This window comes from Cuculus canorus, chromosome 1 (assembly GCF_017976375.1).
Source record: "Cuculus canorus isolate bCucCan1 chromosome 1, bCucCan1.pri, whole genome shotgun sequence".
NCBI lineage: Eukaryota > Metazoa > Chordata > Aves > Cuculiformes > Cuculidae > Cuculus > Cuculus canorus.
The window spans coordinates 22,506,209-22,534,031 of NC_071401.1; the positions used below are offsets into that span (position 1 = coordinate 22,506,209).

The 27,823-nt window shown below is 40.2% G+C and overlaps 1 protein-coding gene across 7 annotated transcripts in view; it reads left to right on the top strand.

Moving 5' to 3' along the window:
- MTUS2 (microtubule associated scaffold protein 2) overlaps positions 1 to 27,823 on the top strand; it is a 317,361-nt gene that overhangs the window by 90,191 nt on the left and 199,347 nt on the right. The window contains exon 1 of one of the 7 annotated variants that reach the window (XM_054057326.1): positions 21,082 to 21,173. The exons of the other annotated variants lie outside the window; for them this stretch is intronic. The gene's annotated coding sequence lies outside the window, so the exon portion shown is untranslated. Of the gene's footprint in view, positions 1 to 21,081; positions 21,174 to 27,823 lie in introns of those variants that run through there. 7 annotated transcript variants of the gene reach the window in all.

Below are 27,823 nucleotides of genomic sequence, written 5' to 3' on the forward strand. Positions count from 1 at the left end.
TTTTAATTCTGATCATCAGTTGCAATTGAAATTGGTAAATTCCTGTTTTCAGATTAAAAAGCAATGATAATTCATGCAATAGTTCTGCCAGGCTAAAAAAACTAGGAAGTTTTATTTTAGACATGCTTAATGAAACATGATGGGGGGATACCTTATTCCCTGGCCTCACATTTTCTTCTCTATTAGAACAATATTTATGGCTATAAAGGGGAAAAATCTCTTTCTCATCTGATAAAAATGTATTTATCTTTTGCTAAGAATCTTGAACTAGCCTTTATTCTGTCTACCCTGTTCTTGAAAGTATCATTCAATGTAAGTTTATTTCTGTAGCTGTCATGCTATACAAGGTGCTCTCCTTTTCCCACAGTGTTGTGGTACCTTAGTTTGAAAATTGATGTGTAGCACTAGTGTCTGTTGGTTCCCTGCCAAAGGAGTAGGGAAGGACTGAAAGTGTCCCGTGGTCCTGATCTCACCATACAGAGAATAAGGTTTCTGCCTACCTAGTGTCATGGGGAATATCTAAGGGCTCATGTAGCCAAAAGGCTGTATTTTTTCTGACAGGCTAGGAAGGTGTTCTTTAATCAGGGAAATTATGTCTCATGGAGCTGAAGCTTCATCTTTCCATTTCCCTTTGCCTCTCTTCCTGACATCCTTCTCTGCTGACTTTTTTCCGCCTGCTGGGGAGGAACTAAGACGATTTTGGTGTTACCCTAGTCATTTCTTTTCCTATCTTCCATCTTCAAGCCCACACCATTTCAGTCAGTGTCTCACTGTTACCAATTTGGTGTTCTGCTAATGATTGATCAGACTTTGCAGATCTTCTGGTGGGATGGGGAGATAAGCAAGATCCGACACTGGCACAGATGTCAGTTCTTGATGACTAGGCATGATGAGAAGATGTATGTGTGTTGTCCCCATCTCTTTTCTGGGCCTCATATATAGTAAGCATTAATTCTGTTACAGTGAAGCTGGCTGATAGAACCCATCACATCTTGGCTGTCATTTGTCATGTTTAATTGCAGGCATATATTGAGGTTCATGTTGGAAGTAGTTGGTCAGATTTCCATACAGTCAGTGGACAGACACTGGTTTTCCAAGAGTGGGATTCACAAGACATATTTTTGCAGATATTTCTGCGTATGGCTTGTGATAAAAATGCAAAGGCTGATCTTGGACACCTAAGAGCCAAAAGTTTAGGTGTAGTGTCTACAGTGTAGGATACATATAAGATCTGAGGAGATCTTATAGCGACCTTCCAGTACCTGAAGGGGGCCTACAGGAAAGCTGATGAGGGGCTATTTATAAAGGCTTGTGAGGCTGGTACTGGGGGGAATGGGTATAAACTGGAGAGGGGCAGATTAGGCATTAGGAAGAATTTCTTCACCATCAGAGTGGTGAGGCACTGGCACAGGTTGCCCAGGGAAGCTGTGGCTGCCCCATCCCGGGAGGTGTTCAGGGCCAGGCTGGATGGGGCCTTGGGCAGCCTGATCTAGTGGGAGGTGTCCCTGCCCATGGCAGGGGGGGGGGAAAGGGGGGGGAACTAGATGGTCTTTGAGGTCCCTTCCAACCCTAACTATACTATGATACTATGATACCATGATACTATGATACCATGATACTATGATACTATGACGCTATGACGCTATGATACTATGATACTCCTCTCTTTCAGCTTGAACTGCAATGGCACAGCAATCTCGGAAAGGATCTTTGGCAATGGTTGCTCTGTGAGCTGTCAGATCAACATAGAACTGCTTAGTGCACTGATTCCAGCGCATGTTTCTAACGTGCAGTGTAGCTTTATAGCAGTGTTACAAAATACCACCAGGATATTACTTTTGGATTTTTAGTGACTGATCATTAGAAAATTTGATGTTATGACAATTTAGCCATTGCCAACTATAATCTAAATTTTTTACTGAGAGCAATGCTGAGTGTATGGCAGGAGTACACTAGCTGTGTCTCAGCTGCAGCTTTCTAGAGAAATCAATTCTGATTTTACAATTAGGCTGTTAAAATTTCTGCATGCTGTAGAAAATAGATCAAGTCAGACTAATGTACTAACAAATTTTTGTCTTGAGCGGAGTGTGTATAAAATACAGCAGAGCTGTCATGACTTTTTTAACAATCCTAAAATGTAATCACTGTTTTCTAACACACTTCTTAATATTTTAGTGTTTTTCACATCTCTGTATCTTCAGGAAACAACTTATTCCATTGAAGAGCTGACATGTTCCTTAAATAAGAAACTACAAACCCTAAACTTCATTTTCACAAAATAAATTATTCAACAAGTCTTCTTTAGTTGTCTCCTCTTTGCCTCCTTTGTTGCTGAATTGCTCTTGCAGAGAAAATGAACCCCTGGATTTCCCTAATGGTTATTGTAGATGCAGAGTCTTCAAAGGATCAATCCTGTGACCTAATCTTAGTACTCCCCAAAGCTCACAGAGGACTACTATGTTATGTTTTATTAGTGACTGTGAGGTGGTGGGGAGTGCTTGTTGCTAGTTTTTATTATCCATAGAAAATGCTTGTTACTATTGAAAAATGCAAGCTGTGCACTGATTAATATGCCAAAGACAACTAAGGTCAACGTTACAGATAAAATGGCAAAGTTGCCACGTATTGATAGGAGAATTCAACAGGATAGAGGAGTGAATGAACCATGTGTAACAGATGTTAGCCATGTCACTTAATGGACTGTTGGAAGGTACTTGGGTGCTTTGTCAGGAAGCTGATACAAAGAGCTGCATAGGAGTGTGAACCCTTGGCTTTTGCCCTGCACCGTGTACCTTTCTGCTTTCTTCCCTATTTTCACGGGTAGTTAGTGTAGTTTTGTCAGGTCTTGAAGCCTTCTACATGTCTGACCTGCAAACAGGCCAGAGGCAGTGGAATGAAAGATCCCATCCACTTTGTTTCCTGCTCCTGGTGGGGCATTTCAGTTCAAGTGATCAAAGTACCATGTTGAGCAGTGTGGGATTTTTGAGAGAACAACCTGGAAAACTGGTGTCTTCTGTATTTGTAATGTGGACTAAATAACTGAAACATCTGTGAAGGCATGCCTTTCCCTAGAGAGCCATCCTGCATTTGAATGTTACCTAGCAGGGTTGGATTTATTGATCCGTCAGTCACCAACTGACCAGACTGTGTTTTCCAGGCCAAACTCTGGGAATGTATCAAACCACCAAGGCTAACTCTGGCTTAGACTAAACTGGTGCACAGTTTTTTTTCCTGTACCAAGCACTCAGTGATTGTCAACACTGAACTTGCAAAGTCAAAGTTATTTTTTCGTATTCATACATGAGATGACTTTCTACTGAAGGCAAACACGTCTGAAGAGCCGCCTTAGGCTTTGTACGCACTGCCTGCTCAGGAATTTACAGCTGTGGCATGCTATTGACATCGGATGAAAGCCAAGCAGGCAAAGCTTTCTCTTTCTCACAACTTTCCCAAAAGAACAGCAGATCTTTTCATAAATGTATTTGTAATAACAATAGTATCTTTTTTCTTTTGCCATTTTTTTAGCAATTGATGCTGTCTTCTCTTCCTAAATGTGACAGGTGAACTCTTTGGGCCAAGTTTTAACTTGCAGCTTGTATTTGTAAGGGAGAAGTAGGCCATGGAAAACCAGGCTTTGAAATGGAAATTCTGCCTCAGCTACAGCCACAGCAGTGCTGCTCAGTGCCCTGTTTTGTTTTTTTTTTCCCGTCGTCAGCCAAATAAGGCTCACGGCTCCTTGTTCAAAGGAGTAGTGTTAACTTTCCATAATTCCCTGTGCCGCTGCTTATGAGTCTTACAGACATTGTCAAATGCTGTATCCAATATTCCATGTCTTTGAGCAGGTTTTGAGTTTCTAAGAAAGGGCTATTCTTTTCTGACTTCTAGATCCTTGGACCTAGCTCTAGGATACAGGGAACCCAGACAAAATAGAAGGTATGTTTTTATATTCCAGTGCTTGTATGTTATTTCTAGGCCAGTATATATGTATTTCTGCTGGAAAACCCTATCCCAGCTGTATACTTCCATCTTACTAGACTTCCATAAAATCAGTAGCTGATCATACAGCATGCTTAGAGTAAAAGAGTATTGTATATTTGCAGGAACAGTCAATATGTCACTGGAAATTTCCTAAAATGTTTGCCTGATAACACAGTAAGTGGGGTAAAATGAGAGTTAATTGAACATAAAGCTGGAGCTGCTACATGACCAGACAGCTGCTGTAATTGTGAGCTATTATTAACATACTTCTTTTTAAGCAAGTATGCTGTCTCTTTTGGAGTTAATTTTGCTTCCATATATATGAATTCTGATCTCATTCTGTTTGGAGAAGTCCTATGTTTTGGCAGATGGCAAAACTTTCTGCAGAGTGGCTTGCAAATGTTGGGGTGTGAAGTACACTTGACTGTAATGCTTGGAAAATTATCTGATGTGATTTGTGTAGCATGCTGTACTGGTATGCAGTACCTGAGAGAATGAAACAATGAGCACAGTGTAGCATGCCCGGGTCTTGCACAGGGTAGCATAAAACATAACTCCTTGGCATTTTTCTCCAGTGCTGAAACAGCAGGATTTTAGCTGACAATCTTCCCTGGCCATCTGGTGAAAAAGTGTGAAAGAACTTTACAGGGACTAATTATTTCCTAGATTAATATTGCTGACAAGTACACCGTGAGGCAGTATGTGTGCTTGCAGGGTGTTATGCTACTAGAAATGCCATTAATTATTTTGCCTGTAATTCGCAGAATACTGTGATTCTGTATGCTGGCATTTTGCCCCACCATCACCATCTGTATATATCACAGGCTATACCATGGTATTTATTTCAGCTTTTTCTGGAAATTTTTTCATTTTCAGATTTATGAGACTAGATTAAGTAATTTTTAATGTAAGACATTAGAACAACCTAACTTTTTTTTATGCAATTGTCCTGTCAAAACTTGTCAAAGTCTGTTTACTAAGTGTGTTCAGTGGGATGTACTCTCAGTCTAACTGCTCTCAGGCACTGCAGTCTGAGCTAAATTTAACACTCTAATCTATTGATTAACTTCTCTGTATTTTTTTTCTTCGAAAAAAATCACTATAGCATTCATATTTAAAAAACTTTTCTTTTTTAGACTTTGTAACTAAGGTATGACGTTACTTATGTTGTGCTGTGAGTGTGAAAAGTACAACGACTGGCTATCCATATTAAGTATTTATGCTACACACAGAGACATATCAGTAATTTGATCGAGGATATCACCGTAGTCAATTTAACCATCAGAAATGCTAAAACAATGATAAAAAATATTCCTCATTTCAAATACTAGAAATATTTAAAACAAGTTTAAACAGATTTTGCTTTCATGGCCTCGACGGATTCTGAGTGGTGATTATTTTTTTCCCAACACAGGAATCTGATTCCATGTCTAGTCAAAGAGATGCTCCTTTTTCATTGACTTATCTATAAAGGTCTTATTGAGAATAAATTCAGATTAAAATATCCATGGGTGCTCTTTGACCTTCTGTGTTAGTTACTGTGTCTTCAAGGTCTTTTATCACTTAAGGTGTACAAAACCAGTCTGATCTGACAAACTCCTGTAGGTTTTTCTGTTGTTAAAACAGGTGTCCTGCCTTATTTACTGTAAAATGGAACAATCACCCAGTGGAGCAACACATATGGTCTAAATTCACTGACCTATATTTGTTGGTAAAAAGAAAATCTCCAATGAAACCTCAGGGAGGGAAGAAGTGTCATGTTATCCCTTCAGAGAGAAGAAGTAATCAAAGAGTTTATAGATCACTGGGGAGTTTATATAAAAGAAAAATATTTTCAGGGTGGATGAATGTGTGGAAAAATAAAAGCCATTTTAGACCATTGCAGTGAAGACAGAGGAGAACGGTGAAAGTTTTGCATGGACAGTATGGGTGAGATAAAATGGAAAAGGCAAGACTTGTTAATGGAGCAGGGTTGCGGTCCTTAGGGAGAAGGGTGTTCTTGCTTGGGAGAAGCCTCCAGGCTTTGCAAGGTGTGTTCAGAACTGTCTCCCTTCTCACTACCCCAAAGCAAGTACATGGACTTTACAGGGAAAAAAAATAAATCATCACCGGTAATTGAATAAAAACAGGTAGGGTGAGAGTACTCAACCCACTCTCTTAGATTATTACACTGCTTCAGGGATACACTCTCTGTTTCTTGTTATGAGGACTACTGTGGCCAACCTAGAAGCCTCTTATGAATGCCTGAATAAAACCTGTATCCTTTCTGTTTGGTTACCTTTACATTTGGTGAAGACTTTTCTGTTTTTTTATGAACCTCTTAGAGCTCTCTAGCACAGTATAACACAAGAGTTTGCTCTTAATGCAGTGACTGCCTAACCCTGACTCTAGCTACAGAGATGCTTTATACTCCAGCGAGGGGACCTGTGGCTTAAAGCCAGAGTGTCGCTAACAGGACTGTTAGTAATGACCCAGAGGAGGAACTCTATGCAGTAACTCTCTGCTTCCAGTGTGGTGCTTCACAGTGAGTCTGTGTTCCTCTGTCTGGTTTTAACTCCTGAGTAGGTAACAAAGAAGCTGAGTCAGTACTGCAACAGAAGACAAACTCTCAAGCAGCATGAAGACAAGTGTTTTTACAAAACAGGCTATATGAGTGCACTTTAATTTGAGCTACCAGAAACCTGGGTGGTGGTTTTCCTTGAAGAAGTCAAACCTGTTTTTCAAAGGTTTTTCCAAAGCCCTGCCCATAGGATTACAGGGCTCTGGAACTGTAGAAAATACCCTCTAACTATAGGAAATACTATTGCAAAGCAGGGAGCCAAGGTTTGCCTGACTTTGACCATATAAAAGAGCCTGGATGATTCAGGCCACGAGTCTACCCTGCATTTCCATCAAGAAGAGTCTCTTTTTCTCAGCAGGTTGTGGAGTATGCCTACATGACTTGCCTAAACTCAGTGTTGACCTCTTAGGCGGCTGAGGTTTGCTGAAAAATCTTGCTCTGCAGATATAATTTGCCCACCATGAAAATTGGCTGCCGTGCGAAGACCAGAGTTCATACCTCAAGGCGGGGACTGTGGCCAGATATAGAGATAACATTGTAGGTGCCTGCCTGAAGAACCTCTTGGACAGCATTCAGGGTAGCAGAGAAATCATCTCATCTCAGTCTGAGCTAGGTATATAGAATGAGTCAGATCAATTGTGCTCTGAAAATACTTAATTTTCTCTATTGTTTGTAAAAGGAACAGGAGGTGACTAGTTCAGCTGTAGATGCCTGCAGGAAGGTGAGATGACTCTAGCCTCTCATTGTAGCCCTTTCTCTACAAATACTGTTTTTTAATAACAGCAAACTGCAGCAAGCTGCAGCTTCTGTTGGTTTTGTGCACTGGTGTAGAGAATAGATGGCTGGTTGGAAGACTGTGTTGAGAGTTCAGTCTTAATCCCAACTAAGGTGGTTTGCTGCTATGTGTTGTGAGTGATTAATCCACCAGTAAATCAAATCCTAAATCTTGATTCTGGTCACTTTTATCAACAAAAAAGCAAAGCATAGGTTGACGCACGTTATTACCAGTAGGGCATGAACCACCAAGAAACAGCTTTACTACCAATGGTTGTTTAAGTTTCCCCATGAACACAGTTTATTGTATTGTATTGTGTTGTATGTTCAGCAGTTTATTGTATCATCTCACTTCTTGCTTGGTGCTCTGGAGATCATTTTTCTCACACAAATATCCACCTGCTGCCCCTTCCTTGGAATTACAGACTGGTTCTCTTTCTCCCACATGTCCTTTTCTTCTGATTCTCTAAGCTTTTTTCCTTTCAATACAGGACAAGCCTGTTGTCACAGCAACTTGGATTGGCTTAACCAACATGCAAGGGCAGAAAAATTGAAATAAAGCTGAGCTGTGTGGTGTGAATATTTTCCCACTGAGGAGCTGAATGACAAAGCCTTAGACAGGATAAGCCTGAGTATCACAGATGATTTAAATCTGTTGCTCCCTCACAGTGTGATAGCGCTGTGCATGCTTGAGCTATATCTGTTCAAGGAAGTAAGCTGGATGTGAGGTCTAAGTGCCCTGTCTTAATTTTCCAGCTGTTATTTCTATTATGTTAGCTCATAGAGCATCCAACTGAGAACAGGACTTTGCTGTATGAAGTACAAGGAGTGTACAAGGAGTTTTGTACTGTCTTTGACCAAAGACTAGAGTGGTTAAGCAAGTCTTGAACAGTCTTTGACTAAAGAAAAACATGTGAACTAAACATACAAGGCAAATGAGAGGCAAAAATGAGAGAAAAGCTTGTGGGGAACTCACCATGAATCAAAAAGAGGTGGAGTGCGCCTCTGTATTGGTTTTTTTTTTTTCAATATGACCTTATGCTTTGGTCCATTTTTTCTTGGATGACTTCAGTGGCCCATGCTAGCCAAGCATGTGAAAGATATCTGTATGGCAGTTTAAAAACAGGATTGGAGATGATGTGATTGAGAGCAGCCCTCCAGAGAAGGACCTGGGGGTCCTGACTGTCAGGAAGGTCAACATGAGCTGGCAATGTGTGCTTGCAGCCCAGAAGGCCAACCATATCCTGGGCTGCATCAAAAGAAGCGTGGCCAGCAGAGCGAAGGAGGGCATTCTGCCCCTTTATTCCTCTCTTGTGAGACCTCATCTGGAATACTGTGTCCAGTTCTGGAATCCTGAACATAAGAAGGATATGGAGGTGTTGGAAGGGGTCCAGAGGAGAGCTACAAAGTTGGTCAGAGGGCTGGAGCCCCTCCCGTAAAAGGACAGGCTGAGAGAGTTGAGGTTGTTTGGTCTGGAGAAGAGAAGGCTCTGAGGAGATCTTGTAACGGCCTTCCAATACCTGAAGGGCCTACAAGAAAGCTGCGGAGGAACTGTTTACAAAGGCTCGTAGTGATAGGACTGGGGGCAATAGGTATAAACTGGAGAGGGCAGATTTAGACTGGACGTAACGAGGAATTTCTTCACTATGAGAATGCTGAGACACTGGAACACGTTGCCCAGGGATGCTATGGCTGCCCCATCCCTGGAGGTGTTCACGGCCAGGCTGCATAGGGGGGACATGTTCCTGCCCATGGCAGGGGGGTTGAAACATGATGACCTTTAAGGTCCCTTCCTGTGTGATTCTACGATCGTGTGAGTCAAAACCCAACAATGGGTTCAAAGGTTCTACAGCAATAAAAGATCTGGTCTTTTAAGTTAGTTAGTACACATTCAAGTTACCTCTTTTAACAGAGACTGAGGTGGAACCAAAAATGATCAAAGCCAGTATCATTAAACATTAAGCAAATCTTTTCCATTGTCCCTAGACCCTAGCTTTGTAGTGCAACATTTCAGATAATACCTTCTCATTGGGCTATACATATCTCAGTGAAATATCTGTAGTGTATTTCATGGTATTCTTCTGTCCCAAATGGGTTGTGTCATAACTGATCTCTGAGGTCTCTTCAGATTTATGGGATTAGACTTTTTTTTTAATGGTGGGTATTTCCAAGTGTGTTATTAATTTTTCTTCCATACTTGAAATACACTCTGGTGTTATCTCCCTCTTTTACTAAAATTTCTGTGCGTTACATTCTAAAAGGCTTACACTGAGCCATACTTCATTTCTTGAATAGTCCCATTTGGATAAGGTGCTGCTCCACATGGCTTTACAGTGTTTCCCCTTATAAAATATTGTTGCCAATAAGAAGCTCTTTTCAAATTTTTCTCTGTTTCAGTACCTTGCTTTGATTTCGTTTGGTGTGTGTCTGCGTAAATGTGTGTCTAAATAGGACAGAAAATGGGGTGACTTCATGTGGGAAATAATTGGTTTTGTTAGTAAGGAAGGATCATAGCAATGTGTTTGCTTAGCTGCAGGTTAACCTTATGTGGACTGAGAACCCAAATTTGAGCCTTGTTTAGCTGTTCAAGGGAGTTGTGTACCAGCAATACTAGAAGGTGACCTCCAAATGGATTCATTCATATGAGAGCCCTGTTCCCATCAGGAGCTGTGAATGCAGGTTGATGGTTGCTGAGGGGAAAGGACCCCAATAGCAGGATCGTATTGTTTGTCATTTTTCTTAGTGGAATATCACTGTTACACTTATTTTTATCTAGAGGGCATTTTCTGGCCCACAAGTTGTGCCCCACCTGCCACAAGCCTCACATCATATAATCCTTTCAGAATTTTCCCATCTCCCATTTTAGAAGTACTTGGGTAGCAAAAGGTCTCTGCTGTAAATGCCAGGAATTTTCTTCTACTTTCTACCTAGATTTATTGACTGCTAGGTCGTACTCACTTGCTTCTGTGACCTAAATTTAAATACCTCTTCTCAGGCACTATTCTTACAGTATATATTCCTGAACTAACTCCCTTGTGCTCCCCTAGAGAGAGATCAATCTGCTTCAGCTTTTTGTTAGCCTAAACAAGCCACATTCTTTTTTCTCCTGACCCCAAACAGGGGGTCATCAATTGCATCATCCTCAATTGCCTTACATGCCATTACACATGTATTACACTGAATGTGGCTTGCCAGTTTGGTGGCTTGATAGCTCGTCAGTACCTTATGCAGACATACTTGTATGTGTGAACCTATTTTGGAAATGCCTCCGTAAGATTGCATTTGCCTTCATTTTGGCTGCATCACATCAGAAACCCACAGTCACTCTATGACCATTTAGCTTAAGACATTTCTAGCTGCTGAGTGTTTTAGCTGATGCTTCTGTTATTACTCCAAAAGGGCAAGGCAGAAATGTCATGGACTTACTGATTACCACGGAAAGCACGTGCTGGAATGAAGACAGACCTGGACATGGCCTGATTGCACCAGAGCCAGATGTGACATCAGACTTTACTTGCAAAACTTTCTGGTTTTATACAAGATAACATTGATACGATGAAAGTCATGGGAATAGATTACTTTTATTATTGTCCTTTTCTCCAAGATAACATCCTTGATTTGTGTAACAGCACAGAATAAGGTGAAGTCACATTCAAAACAGTTACTTTGCTTATCAGAAGGAAGCAGTATTATTTCTGTAGGGCACAGCCATGGCTAATCACTTTGCTTGCATTTGTGTTTCTCAAAAAATATCCCACAGTATACGATAAGGATAATGGATTCATACCACAATTCCTCACCCAGCAATTCTTTTTCCAGGGACATGGAAAACGCTGACGACAGAAGAGCTTTGGATCCTTTGCTCATTAGCTGTCTGTGAAAGGTGTGTGTGCTGCTGCTGATTATCAAGTAATTACAACAGGAAGGCAGAAGCCAACCCAAATGCTCACATGCTGTATTCAGATAGGAAAACTCTTAGCATAGTCTTCTGCTGATCAAACACGGATTGGGCTAAGTCAGGACTTGGCTGACCGTAATATTCCTCCTGCCAGAGAGGTCAGGGCTAGGCCAGGCTGGCTGGGATCTGGCAGAGCAAACCACCATGGTTGTTTATTTATGTGACGGGGCAGGCAGAGGCTCCTCAGCCTTCTCTGAGCTGAGCAGCTCTCTCCTTAGGTTTGCAGGTAGATGCAAGGGGTGCCTCATTGCAAAGGAATTGAATTAAAGAAAGAGAAGGCTGCGAGACATCTGTACTTACTCCTTCACTCTTTATTGCATACGTTGTGCTTTTCTCTCATGTTTTCAACTTTTCCAAAATCCCGAGGGTGTCCTGGCAGCGACATTTCTGTCTGAGAAAGGCCAGAGTTGTTCTTTGCAAGTGGGTGCAATTTCCTCCTCTTTGTGCTTCTATTTCTCTGCTGTCTTCCTGTTTTCTGGACTATTTACGTTTCTTTTACTACTGATTTTATTTTCCCTTTCATTGCAAAAAAATGATTTCTCCATCTTTTTCTTTTATTTTTTATAATCCCATTATCCATTAAGATTGATTGCTTCCTGCCTTCCTACTTTCCTTTAGCTTTCCTTTAGCTTTCCTTCTTGCTGCTTGAGCAAAAATTGTTCAGTACTCTAATATTATCCTCATGTCCACTGTGGGATGAGGCTAATTAATACAGTTTTTGCGCTTTCTGTGTAGGTCACGGTATGGCTTCATGCCAGCTGACTCTAACCCTTTTGTACTGAAATGTCAAATAAAAGCATTGAGTCAAAAAGTGTTGACCATATTAAGTAAAAAAAAGTTGAAAAAAAAACTTTAGCATTTTTTTTATCTATTCTTGAAAAGACTTTTTCAGAGTTATTTTTTTAAAAAATATACTTCCTTATCATTGTCATTGCTCCCTCTTCTCTTCCAAACAAGATAGAGGCTTTCCTGCAAAAAATATGTATAATTTTAATGGGGTGACAGGATTATTTTGACCAAAAAAATTAACCCACTTTAGTAACCCTGCAGAGGTGAAAACCTGTTGTCTTAAAGGCAGCAGATGCTTTGCGGTGAACATTTCCTGATAGGAACTTATGCAAGATTCAAGGTCATCTGGAGGATGAAAGCTTGTACTGAGTAGTGTTCTAGGCGGTTATGTGGAGAAAGGCATTTTGATCCAGAAGGTGAGGGAGTGCTCCAGGCATTGCAGCTCCTCCCCACAAGGTCTGGCTCTGCCTTTGGTACCAAGAGATGGGGCAGAAGACACAACGCTGCTCTCTGGAGGATTCCACTGACAATACATGTATTTTAAAATTTGACACCATAAATGTACCTGAATGTATTTACTGGAGTATTTCTTACATAGACTGTTTTCCAGATTGAAGAGGTGGGAAGACAGAGACAAAACTCAGGAGGTGCAGGCTCTGAAGAATCATAGACTCACTAGGTTGGAAAGGAACTCTTAGATCATCGACTCCAATCAAGAAGAAAATAGCTATTACTATTCAGAGGCTCATTCCTGCCTTTTGGGCTTATTTCATTGGAATTGGGATTCCAGGAGTACAGTGAGGTTTTCCACAGGATTCCATAAAGTTACAATTTCATTAGCTACATCTTCTTATATATCCCCTGGCCATGTCTATGCGGTAAATTAAATGGGGAACCTTCCTGAGCACTCATATTTGATCACGTAGTTAAACCATTGCAGTGGCTGCTGGTATAAGTTTGGCATGTAATGATTGATGCACTAAGGAAATGTTTGGGATAGTCTACAACATCTGAATATTCGAGGATGCCGTTGCAAGTATCCACTCTCTTTTGGAGAGTGAAAATGTATTGAAAGATAAAGATAGGCCATTCCAGGCCAGTTGTTCACAGTGCCCAGGAGAATTGCTAGCTGTGTTTATTTTGTTAATCTAGGTGTGGGCTGCAAGTGCTACCATAACACTTTCTTCTATTTATTTTTGTTATAAGGCTTAATATTGTTTTTTTATTAGAAGTATGTGATTTCACCAAGAGAGTTATGCTATGGGCACAGAAATGTCTGTATTTTATGAAAAGTTAGGTGTCAAGGGGTGTTTTTGTTATATGGAAGAACTCTTGCAAATGTAACCTACATGACAATAGAGCTAAAACAAATGGGTGGAAAACGTTTGTACAAATAGCAGTAATTGCAACTCAAAGGTATAATTGTTGTATCTTTATCTGACATGATGAAATACCATGCGTTATAAAAATATTAAATGGCACATTCTGTGAAAACAAAGTAACACAGTTCACATAGGATAATTTTAATAGATGATTTTCTTTTATATGCAAAACCTGATCTAAAGCTACCATCTTTGGTGATAAGGGGTATTGTACAGGAGAACTTACATAAGCTTCCTGTGGAAGGGCACTGCAGTCTTTCAGCTAAAGCGGGACAGTTTACGTGTAATGAGTAATCTGGTTAAGAAATGTGGACATTTTTTTCCCAAAGTACTTATAAAGGGACTCCGCTTTGTAGGAATTCGTCTGTCACTTGAAATTATTTCAGTGCTTGATTTGGATGCATTTTTGTCTACAGATTCTTACTGGACTACTCATTAAATTGTCTTCAGTACGCACGGTTTGAATGAGGCAGATTTGAGTTTTGTGTGAGCACTGTCTTACCCAAGGCTTATAGCTGCTCTGTTCAAGGAGAGACTGCTTACACGTGGCTTCTTCCACCATCCTCACTGCAATATTTAGTCAGAGCAAGACAAAATTAGATAATTCCAAGTGATCTCTGCCTAGTCGATCCCAAGTAGCAATAAAGAATTACAGGAGAATAATAACGTAGAATTTTAAAACTCTTGATGTGAATAATGATATAGGACTTCTGCTAATAGACTTCATTGATCTGGTAGTGTTTTTCCTCTACCATGCAATTTAGCAAATTTTTCCTGGATTTAGTTGTATTTTATGGGGGTAGGGAGGGAGGAACGCAGGCTCACTTCAACTTGTGGGTTTTTTGAATTCTCTAATCAGGGATGGAACACTGGTGGAGATGGGACACAAGTAACAGAGACAAGGGTACAAACAATCTTAATTCTTAATTACTTGGCTGGTGAGTCTTCGTTTATATACTCAGGTTCCAAACCCTGACCAGGTTTTGGATGAAATTTTGGACTGGGCAGAAATGAACAAAATCAGATTAGCCAAGATCAGAGAATTCATCATTTTTTTCTGCATTGGAGTGCATCATTGCCTGATAGGAGCATTGGCTATGCAGGCAGCACATCAATTCCCTGCTGTGCATCGACTTGAGGCGTTCTTATACCATAATCTCACATGTCCCTTCCTAGTTTCTCAAGGACTGGAATGCTTTAGTTTATCCACATTCTTGGTGTCAACACATACTGTCTTTGTATAGATGAGATTCAACTGTATGATCAAATACTATGGACTCTGTGATCTAATATTCCCTTTATCCTTAAAATCAATTCTCAGAATTCCAAATCAAGTATGCCTTAATACATGTAACCTTTCAATTCTGAAATCTGTACCTTTTGGTTTGTAATTTTTTTTGCAAGCTTATTTAAACTGATCCTTGTCTTTTAATAGAAAAAGAGAAAAAGATTTTAATAGATATGCTAAATCATATAACCATAAAGAAAATGCAAAAAAATCTAAGTATGTACAGTAAAACTATAAGACAGAAAAGTTTGATTGCATTTCAGTTGTTTCCAGTGCAGTTCTATCATCCTTGCTTTAATGTCTATGATAGGGGTGTAGACTTCATATGAGGTAGCAGAGATTAGATCAGAGACATCTTCTGATTCCTTTATGCGCTCACATCACTAGATTCTTGGCCATTCCTACAAAATATGAAACTGGATGATATTTTTCAGTTAATAAAGAAGAGAGACACTGAAGTGACTTTGTTACCTCTGGTTGATGCTTTGCACTTTCCCCAAGGATAAGATAAAAGAATTTTCTGCTTGCTTGTGCTTCCAACAGCACATTAGACGTCAAGACTGTGGGAGAGGAAGGAGAGAAGATGAAAGTTGAAACATGACTAGGTATACGTGTATTACAGAGGGAGCAATTAAGGCCTTGGATAGGTTTTTCAAGGATTTAAGATCCCCACAGCTTGTAACATCCTACTTTTACATTACAGCAATGCTCACTGCTGCTGTACAGTGAAGGGTCTGTGTCTGTCTTTCAAAAAACCTTCTCTAATAATTTGTTTTCCTTCATTAAGAAAACCCAACTCTAGGTTGAAATTTATTAGATAGTGTATAGTTCCTGAAAAAGTATTCTAAACTTTACAGTATGTGCAAACAAGGGAAGAAGTCCTTTCACGGGGTTATTCCCTACTTCTGAAATTACCATGTGTAAAACAATTCACATGCTAAAATTCCTACATAAGCAATCCCTTTTTAAAAATGCTGCCCGTAGTACAAGATGCAGTTTTTGAATACAATGGAGGAAAAAGGGGGAAAAAGGTATTTTAAAACGACAGCATGGCTAATGATTTTGTGCTTCTGTCAGCAAGCTTTCCAAGTTTTTTCACTAGAATGTAGTCAGCTATGTATGCTTGCACTGAGTGCATTGCAGAGAAATAATTCTGTTATTAGTATACTGTTATAGCATGTCTTATCAACTGTGTCTGTATTTGTCTAATAGGCAGTAGGTTCCACCTTCTAATAAGTTTTTCAATGTGTATTCACAGAGTAGATTTAATGTCTCTGCAGATCAGATAAGTTTACAAAAGTTTGCCACATGATACTGACACATCATTTTATGGCAAGAGCCTTACTTCCTTGGAAGAATAAAAAAATTAATTCAATGAACACAGAGGAGCTATTTATAAATAGGTCTTCCTGATGTTTTTTTCAAGCCCAGCAGTAATACATAAGCTGATTGAGTCCTAGTGAGATAGTTTTATATAGTGCCATAATGATATTTAGACAGTTTACCAGATAATAGAAGATGCACCACAGTTATTAAAAAGTATTCTTGCAGTTTTTGCATTGTATTTACTGCTATCACTGTCAGTTTATCAGTGTAAATTTTTTCAAAAGGTAGCTCATTTTCAGAAGGGTGGAATACCCAAGAGGCATCCTTCTTCTTTACACTGTTACTCCTGAAAAGGGCCTATTTTCCTTTTTCCATTGTGCTTTTCAATATTTGAATTCCCTTATTGCCTCACAAGTTACTGTAAGTAAACAATGAGAGTGAATGAACAAGCCACTAATTTTTCCATAACTAATGCATTCTGTAGTGTGAGGGCAATAATTTCTTAATGTTTATTTTTCATTCCTGTCTTTTAATCATTTTTTAAAGATTAAAGGAATAGACTTGGTCCTGCTCCATTCAAGGCAGTAAAAATGCGCCTGGTAACGCTTATGATATAATAGAGTCACAGCAGGAGAAATGTTCATTTAACTTAAATTTTTTGTTCTGTTACCACTAATAATGTTACTTTAGGAATATTGTCTGTTAGACAAACCAATTTAACTGCTGTTTTTTTCAGATTCAATCCTCTAAGCTGTTACATAAAAGTTATTGAAGTGGTTATCAGGCGTAATACACATATTAGTCTGGTAGAAACAAGCCAGGTGTGACTCAACAGTCTTTATTGCTCATTTTGTGTAAGCATTCCAACGAGATCCCTAGCACTCCGTCACTGCATGTACTGCCTTTGCTTTGGCAAGAGAGATGACAGCTCTCAGAGATCCCATCCTGGGAAACTCACTCCTAGAAAAGTCTGTAAAGAGTTGAATGTATACGTCCAAATCATCACATTGACACATCACATTGACGCATCCAATATAAATTTCTTTACTAAATATATTCTGTGATATTGAACAAAGGTGCCTTTCTTCACTTTGAGACTGACAACATTAAGATCTCTTTAGAGAGCATCATAAGAATGGGCCAGTATCCTGAAACATTTGGTGTCAAGACATCCTGACTTCACAAGTGGGAGCTTTTAACACTAGATTATCCTTCTTATTTCATCTTCATACACTCCAAGGCAATGTACAAAAGCATTACAAAGCCTCCTGATTCATTGCCCTATCACTTTTTCTATGTCCAAAGTCCTACAAGTGTTTCTTGTACAAACTATCAGAGCTCCTCCCTAGACAGGGTTTTCCAGACATTAATTACTTTTATCTGAAAGCTCTCATCCAGGCAGCATAGAAGTGTAAATAGTCATCTTTTCTCATGCTGTACAGAAGTGAGAGTTATTGCACTCACAGTGCAAACACTTTGGCATGTGCATAATTTTACTGTTCTGAGTCATCCCCTTGACATCTTAAGATGACTTAAGATAATAAAGTTCAGCATGTATGGAAGCATTTGCTGGACAGGAGCTTATAGTTCATGTAGTCATTATCTACACATGTTGCATGTGTTAGTTTTTTTCATATATTGAAACCTCTTTTCTGAGGTTTCATAGATGAGTTAGAAAATAATACTGGAAGGGAGATCACATTATCCATTCTTCTTCAAGGCAAGATAATCTAGAATTGCATCAGTTCTCAGAGGGGTTTTTCTAAGACATTCTTAAAAACATCCAATGATAGTTCTATGTTGCATTATCAAATCTAAGTACAGTGCTTGATTATCCACCTTAGTGGTATGCAAATGTTAAGTATGGGACATTGCTATACTATTAAGTGGGGATTATTTTGCTTTTTTTTCTTGACATCCTCCAATTTCATACTGAGCTTCCAAACAATAGTGTGCTTGGAGCTGTATGTGAGTTTCAGATCGTTCTGCTATCTGCTGTACCTTTACATCTTTATTCAGATTAAGACATATATTTGCAGGTGGTGAAGATGGTTGTAGCATTAATTTTCAGTAACATATATGCCTTCCATTATAACATGGAATTTGTGATTCTAATAGAATTTAGGGCTTAATTAAATAGGTATGCTGTTGAACGAGAAGAATCTAAGAAGTTTTTACAGAATTTTGCTTAAAACTTTTATTTGCTCTGCAAAGGTGAGTGTGAGCAATTGAGTCTGTATGTCACTGGGAGAATGAGTAATTTAACATATTGAAGGAAATGGGCACTGTGATCTTCCCTTAGGAATAGCATGGTGAAAAAGATGTCACAGATGTGAAATCAAGGGAATTTCTTGTCCTTCTTCTCTGACACTTTTTGATGAGGAAACATAGTGTAACATTCACACACCAGGTACGTCGGGGCTGATATTTAAAGTAAATAGCCACTTTTACCTTCAGTTTTTTCCCTGAGATGTTAGCATGATTTGGGGACTTCTAGCCATTGCTAAGTGCTTTTATAATAAATACATGGTTTCACAGAATCACAGAATCACAGAATCACAAGGTTGGAAAGGACCCATTGGATCATCGAGTCCAACCGTTCCTAACACTCCCTAAACCATGTCCTTAAGTACTTCATCCACCCGTTCCTTAAACACCTCCAGGGAAGGCGACTCGACCACCTCCCTGGGCAGCCTGTTCCAGTACCCAATGACTCTTACTGTGAAGAATTTTTTTCTGATATCCAACCTGAACCTCCCCTGACGGAGCTTCAGGCCATTCCCTCTAGTCCTGTCCCCTGTCACTTGGGAGAAGAGGCCAGCTCCCTCCTCTCCACAACCTCCTTTCAGGTAGTTGTAGAGAGTAATAAGGTCTCCCCTCAGCCTCCTCTTCTCCAGGCTAAACAACCCCAGCTCTCTCAGCCGCTCCTCATAAGACTTGTTCTCCAGCCCCCTCACCAGCTTTGTTGCTCTTCTCTGGACACACTCCAGAGCCTCAACATCCTTCTTGTGGTGAGGGGCCCAGAACTGAACACAGTATTCGAGGTGCGGTCTCACCAGTGCCGAGTACAGAGGGAGAATAACCTCCCTGGACCTGCTGGTGACCCCATTTCTGATACAAGCCAAGATGCCATTGGCCTTCTTGGCCACCTGGGCACACTGCTGGCTCATGTTCAGTCGGCTGTCAACCAGCACCCCTAGGTCCTTCTCTTCTGTGCAGCTCTCCAGCCATTCTTCCCCCAGTCTGTAGCGCTGCATAGGGTTTGTTGTGTAGCGCTGCATAGGGTTGTTGTGTAGCGCTGCATAGGTTTAGTATATAAATATATGAGATGGGTGTTTTGGGCTGTCTTCTGGATTTTGGCAATTGCACTTAATAACAGTGTGGCACTAATTCACCTTCACTGAGTAGATTTCTACAGGATTTCCATTCCTTTTGTATCCTTGCTTTATGTCATTTAACCATGGCCATACTATTACATGACCTGGCCAGGATGGATAGATACAGCCTAAAACTTCACCATTAGGTAAGGTTGCTCAGGGCCTTTTTGAGTGAAAATTTGGAAATCTCCAAGGATGGAGTTTGCATGACCCCCCAGATGATCTGTACCTATGCTTCACCCCATCATTATGACGTTTTTTGCCTTGTGTTCATTTAAAATGCTCCTTATTGCAACTTCTTCTTTTTGCTTCTTTCCCTTTAGCTGGGGTACCTATGAGATGAGTCTGGCTTCATCTTCTCTATTATTCCCCTTTTCAGGTAGTTGAGGACAACTATTAGGTCCTTCCAATCTCCTCTCTTCTGGGCTGCACCAAATCAGATCCTTCAGCCTCTTTTCTCACATCACATGCTCCAGATCTATAACCATTTTGATAAGTCTCCTCTGAATCCTCTCCACCAGCAGTATACTGTGGCTCCACACCTGGACACAGTGCTCCACATGCCTTATGCAGAGGGAAGGATCGCTTCCTCGACCTGCTGGCTATCCTCTTGCTAATGCAGCCCAGTAGCTTTCACTGCTGCGAGGTCACACTGCTGACTAATGTTCAGTTTGTCCTCCAACCAGCTCCACCAGCAAAGCTGGAAAGTCTTGAGCAGTCCCCTGAGAGCCTACATCCTCCTCCCTTCAGTTTGCAGACACAGTGAAACTGAAGAAAGAAGGAAGGGAACTTGCAGGTGCTTCCTCTGAATACCCCATTCTTTGGAGCTAATTTCTGTGTTTTGCCAGAAAGCCCAACTGGTCTTCAGCATATGCTGCAAAGCCTAAACCTCTTCCCAGCTTCAGAAGAAGGGCAGACAATTGTACAGTTGGGGTAAGTAGAGAGTGGGACTACTGCAAGTTAAAGCATGATACTTGAAGGAAACATTCCTTTCTCTTTGGGCTGAGGCAGCAAGTGCTTGCTGTTTTCATTCAGTTGATCTGTATCTGATACATGGGAAAGATGCCTGGTGCACAACTGTGGGTGCTAATCAACAATATAAAAAATAAATACGAGCTTAAAGCTCTTAACTCCTAAGATTTTATTGTATATAAATTTGATGTTGAAGAACGTAATAGGGAAAAAATCCACAAATCTCACAATTGAGGTACTTATTTTATTTATACATGTAAGAAGTGCATGTTGATAGAGTCCATGGCAAATAGAAAGGTGGTAGAGTGCTAAAGCTGTTAATTTCTGTTAATTTACTAAAATGCATATGTAATCTTTTGACTGACAAGTTGCTGCAAATATTTTTGAGCAATATATGCACATTTTTCATAGCAGAACAAATGTAATTGTTTACAGAGCAGTGGTCACCATGAATTACTTGTAGTACACTTTCAGGATCAGTAGCAGCAGGCAGGTAATGCATTAGTTATGCTTGACCTTTCTGAATAATAAGATTTTGCATTCTGCCTCCTGCGCTCTTAAATAGGTACTTCCTTGCCAGTTCACCCTTGGCGAGCCCCTCAGCCATCAAGGACGTGTATTGCACAGCGGGCAGCGTGGCATTACCTTTTCTGAAGTTCTAGCCTCCAAGTCAGAATGACTTCAGTGGAATAATTACATTAGTCCCTTCTGACTTTCTAACAGCTGGAATTACACCTGGAAACATACTTAATGTACTTTACAGAGACTGGTAAGAAAGCATGACTGTGAATAAAACCACCAAGCTTTTTGTCCTTCACTAGACTGTTGTAACTGATGTAACTAGGGTCCTCTAGTTCAGCGCCGAGTCTGGATTTTACCACAGCTTTCATCCTGCCACTGTTTTTTAAAACAAGCTGACAGTGGTTTTTTGCCCTTTAGGTCTCAAGTCTCAAGGAAAATATTTTGGAAATGTAGATAAAATTATGGAAGATGGCTTTTACCAGAGTTAGAGCAAATGAGCAGAATTTCTGGTAATATTTTACATTTGCTTCGAATTTTACTGGTGGGTTGCCTCTATATGTCTGCAGTGATGTTTTTGAATGTTTAATTGTGGTAATCTTTTTGAAAGTTTGATAGCATTACAGATTTGGTGGTGGTTCAAACTGAAATGTATACATCTAACAATCTGAAATATAGGGGCCTAAATTCATATTGGTTAAGAACTGACACATTTACCTGCTATTGAATTCAGTAGAATTCAGAAAATGATGTGGAAAGACAGTTTACCCTTGGCTAGGCTTGAAGTTAAACTGAGTTCAGCACCAGTTGTAACTGCTTTATCAGCAGTGGGTAAATTTGCTGGAGTAGACAAAGCTTCTCAGTTTCTGTTTTTTTCTCAATAGGAAGCAAATTTATGAACTTTTTTTCATGATTGAGCGTTACAACTAAATATATTTTTCTCTGTCTCCCAGATGTTTTTTGGAAGTCAGGAAAGATTTAGCAGTCTTAGCAAAAAAACCAAGGTTCATTTTGGGAACATCTCACAATCCCCTTACTCTGTCAAGATTTTGTGCTGTACAGAAATCCATAGAGCAGAGTTTGGGGACCCAGCACATCAAGTGTCCAGCTGCTGCAGATTTTATGATAAACTGTTGTTTATGTTTTTGGGTAGAGAGACTTAGTAAAGTTGCTCGCTAGGCTCTGCAAGGTGAAGGTGGTCAGAAAGTCGGGGCAGGCTCCCTTTACTGCTCCCTCCTTTCTGACAGGGAAGGACAACATGACCTAATGGTGCATCTCCCCCCTTCACTACTCTTCTATTGACATTTGCAGCACTGTGCCCAATAGTGTCAAGTGGTGAACTGCTGAATGCATGGTGAAGTAGTACATTCATGATGGCCCTGCTAGCATCCACATGCAAAAGGAAGAGTGCAGAGGTCTGTCCCCTACCTTGGATCAGCCCTGGTGTAACATGTCCATGTGTAGTAGGTGGGCTGAGCTATGGCAGTATTGACTCTGGTGTGTCATTTTTCTTCTATTTGTTTCCACTTGTTTGGGAGGAATGACTTTTTGTCTTGACTGTGCTTGTCTCCAAGGAATCCTCTTTATTGTTTTCTTTCTTGCCATTTTCATTTGTTCTGTGGTTCCTAGGGGTGATCAGTGATAAATTTCTCTCCTTTGGGCTTTTGATTCAAGGCTTTCTCATACTGCCTGTGTTTTTCTCATGGCTGTGGCATTAGAGATCTATGTGGACTGGAGCTCTGGGCTGAGGTCTTGCCTTGCTTGATTTACCAGCTCTTACTGCTTAAACAGCCAGGATGTCTTCATCTAATACTATCTCCCTTCATAGTGGCTTTCCCTGAGGTTCTGCTGTTTTTCTTTGAAGTCCTGAATTGTGCCTTAGAAAGTATGAGCTGTCCCTATACCTTTAACCACATGTGCTTATCTGGAATTAAAATAAAACCAGACATTTGTTGTATAAGTTTCTGTGGTTATCAAATCAGCTTCCCGTTTGCCATTGTTAAGACAATCAGAGATTTCTGCCTTTTGAAGGAGGATCTGATTAATAGGATTGCTTTTATCAGAGTATGCTGTCTTATCCAACAGTGAGCATTTGAAAGCGAATGGAAATGTTAAAAAGAAAGTATTGAAAAAGACCTATTAAGGTTTATGACTTGTAGAGACTTGATTGATGTTATTAATTAAAATAATTTGTCAGTTTTATAATGGGAATCTTTAATCCGAAATCCTGTACTCTTTTGAAATAGTTGTTAGCAGGATTCTTTCCACATAACATGCTTTGAGAATTCAGCCCTCACAGGTAATAGATGGTTAAGGTAACTCTTCAGATTTGAATTACAAAATGCAGTTTTGACCAAAGAAAACACCAAGCCCACATATTTGCAAGTTTCTTCTGAAAAGGAAAGAGTACATTATCTGAGAAGGATTTTCATCTGTTTGCATTGAAGACATACTGATCCCCACAATTTAATCGGAGGTAAATTAAGGAGCTGTACAAAGATTTCTGCTCTTTTCATTGCTATTGCCACTGCCACAGCAAGGGAAAGTTGTGGGTCTGTTCCACCCTGTGGAGACTGACTGAGTGTAGGTTGCTTTGGCCAACAGCACTTGCATGTGGTTGTGGCTGTTTCCCATCCACAGCAGGGTGTTCAATCAAAGGAAAAACTGTGTGGTCCCCTTGCTCTCCCTGCTGGGTCGATGTCCTCCAGTTGCTGTACATAAGCAGCTAAGGATGTGTATAGATGCTTCTACCATGGACCATCTTTTCCAGTTTTTCATTTTATTCAGAAAGAAGAGTGGCATTTACAAGCCAGTTATACGTTGTGATGCTGCCAGGAGCTACAGCTATTTCCAGGACTGGGGTTTCATGCTGGTAACTGATTTTTCAGTCCTATTGCTTCAGGTCATGGAGAGAGATGCTGCCACCTCCCCTCTCTTGGGAAAACCAAGAGTCAGCCTTACTTCAGTACTTTTACCTCTGGCTGTGTTTTCAGTAGTGATGCATATGGCCATGATTTCCAGCAAACAGGGAGCTGTGTTTCTTCCCAAGGTTCTCTTGGTGGTGTTGTATAAGGAAATTATATTTCTGTAGCCTTGATCCCAAAATCCCTGGGGAAAGAGAGCGAAGCACGCAGGGTCTAGAGGATGAGGCTGTACTCTGATTTTGGTGCTTTCTGGTTGATTATGTTGGCAGGCAGGGCCTGGGCTGAATCCTTCTCAGCAGTCCCCTTTTGGCTATGTCCCCATCTCCTTTGTTGCAGGCTCTGTTTTCAGAAGCTCAAGAGTTGATGAGCAGCCTTGCATGAATGTGGCCATACCTGGCACATCTGGTATTTGTATATCCTTCATGTGTCTGTCATAGCGACTGGAAGTGAAGGAGAAACACTGACCCAGGAAAACAGCGAAAATTAATCATCTCCTCATAGACCTAGTGAAAGCAAGAACCAGAGTTATCCACTGGCCTTGTTATCACCTCATTATGTGGGAAAAGAAAATACTAGTTTGTGTAGAGGAAATAACCTTTCTGTGTCACCTGACTTACCATTTGAAAAACTTAAAAAAAATCTAAACATGAAGTTAATTTGATCTTGAAATATTATTTGAACTCTAAAATGAATGTTTGATGTAGAAAATTTTGAACCTACGTGTGGCAAATGTTTCAAATCTGTTCTGTTCATAACTATTTTGATAAAATTAATTTGATAAACCAGCATGAATTCATTAATAACTTGAATGAATTAAAACCTGTTTTATCGGCAAATAAAAAATAAAACTGAGAAATTTGCTTTTGCATGTGAAACCTCTCATTCCTTATCACTAGCTATTCTACATCCAGTTTTAATATCTTTATCTACATAGATACAGATATAAAATAGATAATCATGTAAATAATTAGATTTCAATTTATTGACTGTAAAAGCATTAAAACCACTGAAACAATGAAACACTGTGAGTGCTATAGATTCACATTCTACAAAAGCCTCTAGTATTTTCAGATCTCTTCAGTTTTAAAAGTGAATCAGAACTGCCTCCTTATCACTTTCCAGTGTGTAAAAATTTAACATTTGCCTTGCCATTTCTCTTCTCTGCCTATGACTTAATTGCTCATCAGGCATAAAGTTGTCTGTCTGAAATAGTCCTCTTCATGATATAGAGCAACATTTCCATAGGATCTGCCAATGATGAGATTATACTGTAATTTCCCCAAACAGCTGGGATTGCTTCATTATGAATAGAAGCCATCAGGGAGTATATCCAAATCTTGGTTTGCAGCCTTCCAAATCACATAAAAAAAACTATCACATGCCTGGGTGAGTGCTTTTCCACCACTTTTAATTAATTCAGATTGCATGTTTCCCACCCTGAGAGGTTTACTAGCTTTTATTTCAATGTCCTAGTATCAGCTTTCAACATCCCTCACTCTTGGAAGAAGTCATTTGTAATGATTTGGTCTTCTCAAGAAGATATTCTCTCTTCGTTCCCTTCCAGCACTGTTTCATCCATGGAGCTCAGTTCTTGGCAGTGTGCATTCCTGGCATTAGCTGAAGTGGTTTCTCTTTTCCTAGAGAACTCCTCAGCCAGGCTGTAGCTGGTTTGCCAGTCCTCCCCAGCGGCATTTCTTGGGACAGCTGTGCATATCAGGAGGCTGCTGTTCATGCCAGTTTTCTGTAGTAACTGTAAAAACTGCACCTGTTTTCTACTTAATTTAAATATATTCCTTATGTCCATTGCTCTCCATTGCTGCATTGGTCAGACAATAGAAGCATCTTCCCTGTGGGCTGAGACTTCTTTCTTGAAGTCTGTTTCTGCAGGAGTTTATCTGTGAGTGCTGTAACACAGAAAGCAGCAGAGCTGGAGGTTTTACTCGGCCCTTGTCCTGGATGCTGCAGGGGTTTGTGAACTTGCTGCTCATGACCGGGATGGCTGTTGAGGGTAATGGTTGGAGGCATCTCACTGCATGATTTCAAACAAGTTGTGATCAGGCAGTTGTGGGTGCCTTCTGAGAGGATAAACACCTCATCACACCCCTTGGCTTTCTCTCTGAGTCACAACAAAATGGGCTGGCATGCAGGTCCCCATGTGTAGCTGAAAGCATGACCCTCACCCCTTTACAGCGAAATCCCATCAGGTCGAGAGCGTTTACCTTGCAGGAGCGGGCGGGCAGGCGTATGGCTCCATTTGCAGGCTACTAGCTCTGCCCCTTCCATTTACAACCCCATTGCTTTCTGTTATGTTTTTTTCATGGTAGTAGCAAGAGGTGCAGGTTCAGTGGCAGATGGTTAATACCATATTCAGGTGCTTCTCATACACTTTATGTTGAAAAATCAGCCAACCTAAGCTGTGCAAAGTGTTAGCAGTACAACCAAATGATTTTAGTGTATCTTGCTGTAAATATTCTGGTTTTAGACTTTCAGTATACAGGGATGGATAAGCAGCTGTGACAGCCTGAATTAGGAAATGTTTACACAGGAGGCAAACTTCTCAATACATTTCAGATTTTATTCTTTGTATCCACTTCTGTGTTTCCATGTGTTTTCATAATTCCTCTGTATATCTCCTAATTATTACTGTTCTATTTTTGTGGCAAATTAAAAACAAAACAGACAGCCAAAAACGTGGTAATGCTTTACCATTTTGCTTTTATTCGGTGCCTACTGAGGATAGCAATACTCATATGCTGCTGCAACTATTTAGAAGCAGGTTGCCACTTCTTTTTTTTCAGCCAGCTACGTTTTACAAACTTCAGCTCTGCTGCTGCAGACCGTGCTGTGTGATGTGGGGCAGAAATCATCCAGCTCAGCTTCCCCTTCTCCCTGGTGACTCCAGGGGGTGGGGTGGGACCTGCAGACTAAATCCAGTTTAGGATGGAATAGAGTGTAGGGGAAGAACTGCAACAGCAAACAGGAAGAAATTCTTATGTCTTCTTTCCTAGATGACCATGGGCTCACATTTAGAATAGAGACTCATAAAAGACAGGCTTCTCAGAAGGAAACCGATGCTGCCGAAGTTAAACAGAACTATTTAATTGTGTTTCTAGCTCCTCAAACTTTTCTCCTCCCTGTGGGATTCATAGCTAGCCATAGTCTGGTGGGTATCATTTAATTCTATTGTCCAAAATGTTCACTTTGTAAAGGCTTTTTTCACAAATACAGTTATTTCATCCTGCCAAGATGCCGTGGTAGGAGAGCTATAATTTTGCTTTCCTCTCCATAGTTCAGAGGGGACATTTTACACTATACAGTATCAAGAAATATTTACCTATATCCACATTTACATGTACCAAGTCTTTTAAAAACTTGCAATCATGTTTCTTATCCAGAGTCACCAGTGAGATGTTTCTAAGTGATGAGATGATATAATTACTGGGATCAAGTTTCCTCTTACTCCCTGCTTCTGTGCTGAAGAGGGCATCTGAGAAGTCGGGAGGTTCGCATCTCTGTCATCTCAGAGCCTCTGCACAGCAGGGAGTGATTTTAGGTGTGCGTGTTTCAGCCAACATCAGTCTAGAAAGGTGAGTAGTAAAAAACAGAGGAAGAGCAAGCAGAACTCCAGCACAGCTGAGTCTTTTCATCTCACTGACTCCAAAGAGCATAGTGAAGTTAAAGCTGGGCAGTGCCACATAAATTATCTTGCAGAAAATCCAAGCCAAAGCTTCTTGAATAGAACCTATTTATAAGAGAACAAATTTCTAAGGTCCCAAATTTAACAAAACCATGCATCTTACTCTCAAATACACCTATCACAGTATATAAGACTTTATTACATTGATTGAACCAAACCCAAAACCTTGTATTCTTTAACAAGAAAAATTGTGTTCTTTAACAAAAACAATTAGTCAGAGGTGCTAATTGACATAGAAGCTTGATTATATTTTATATTAATTTACCAGGAGTCCTGGGC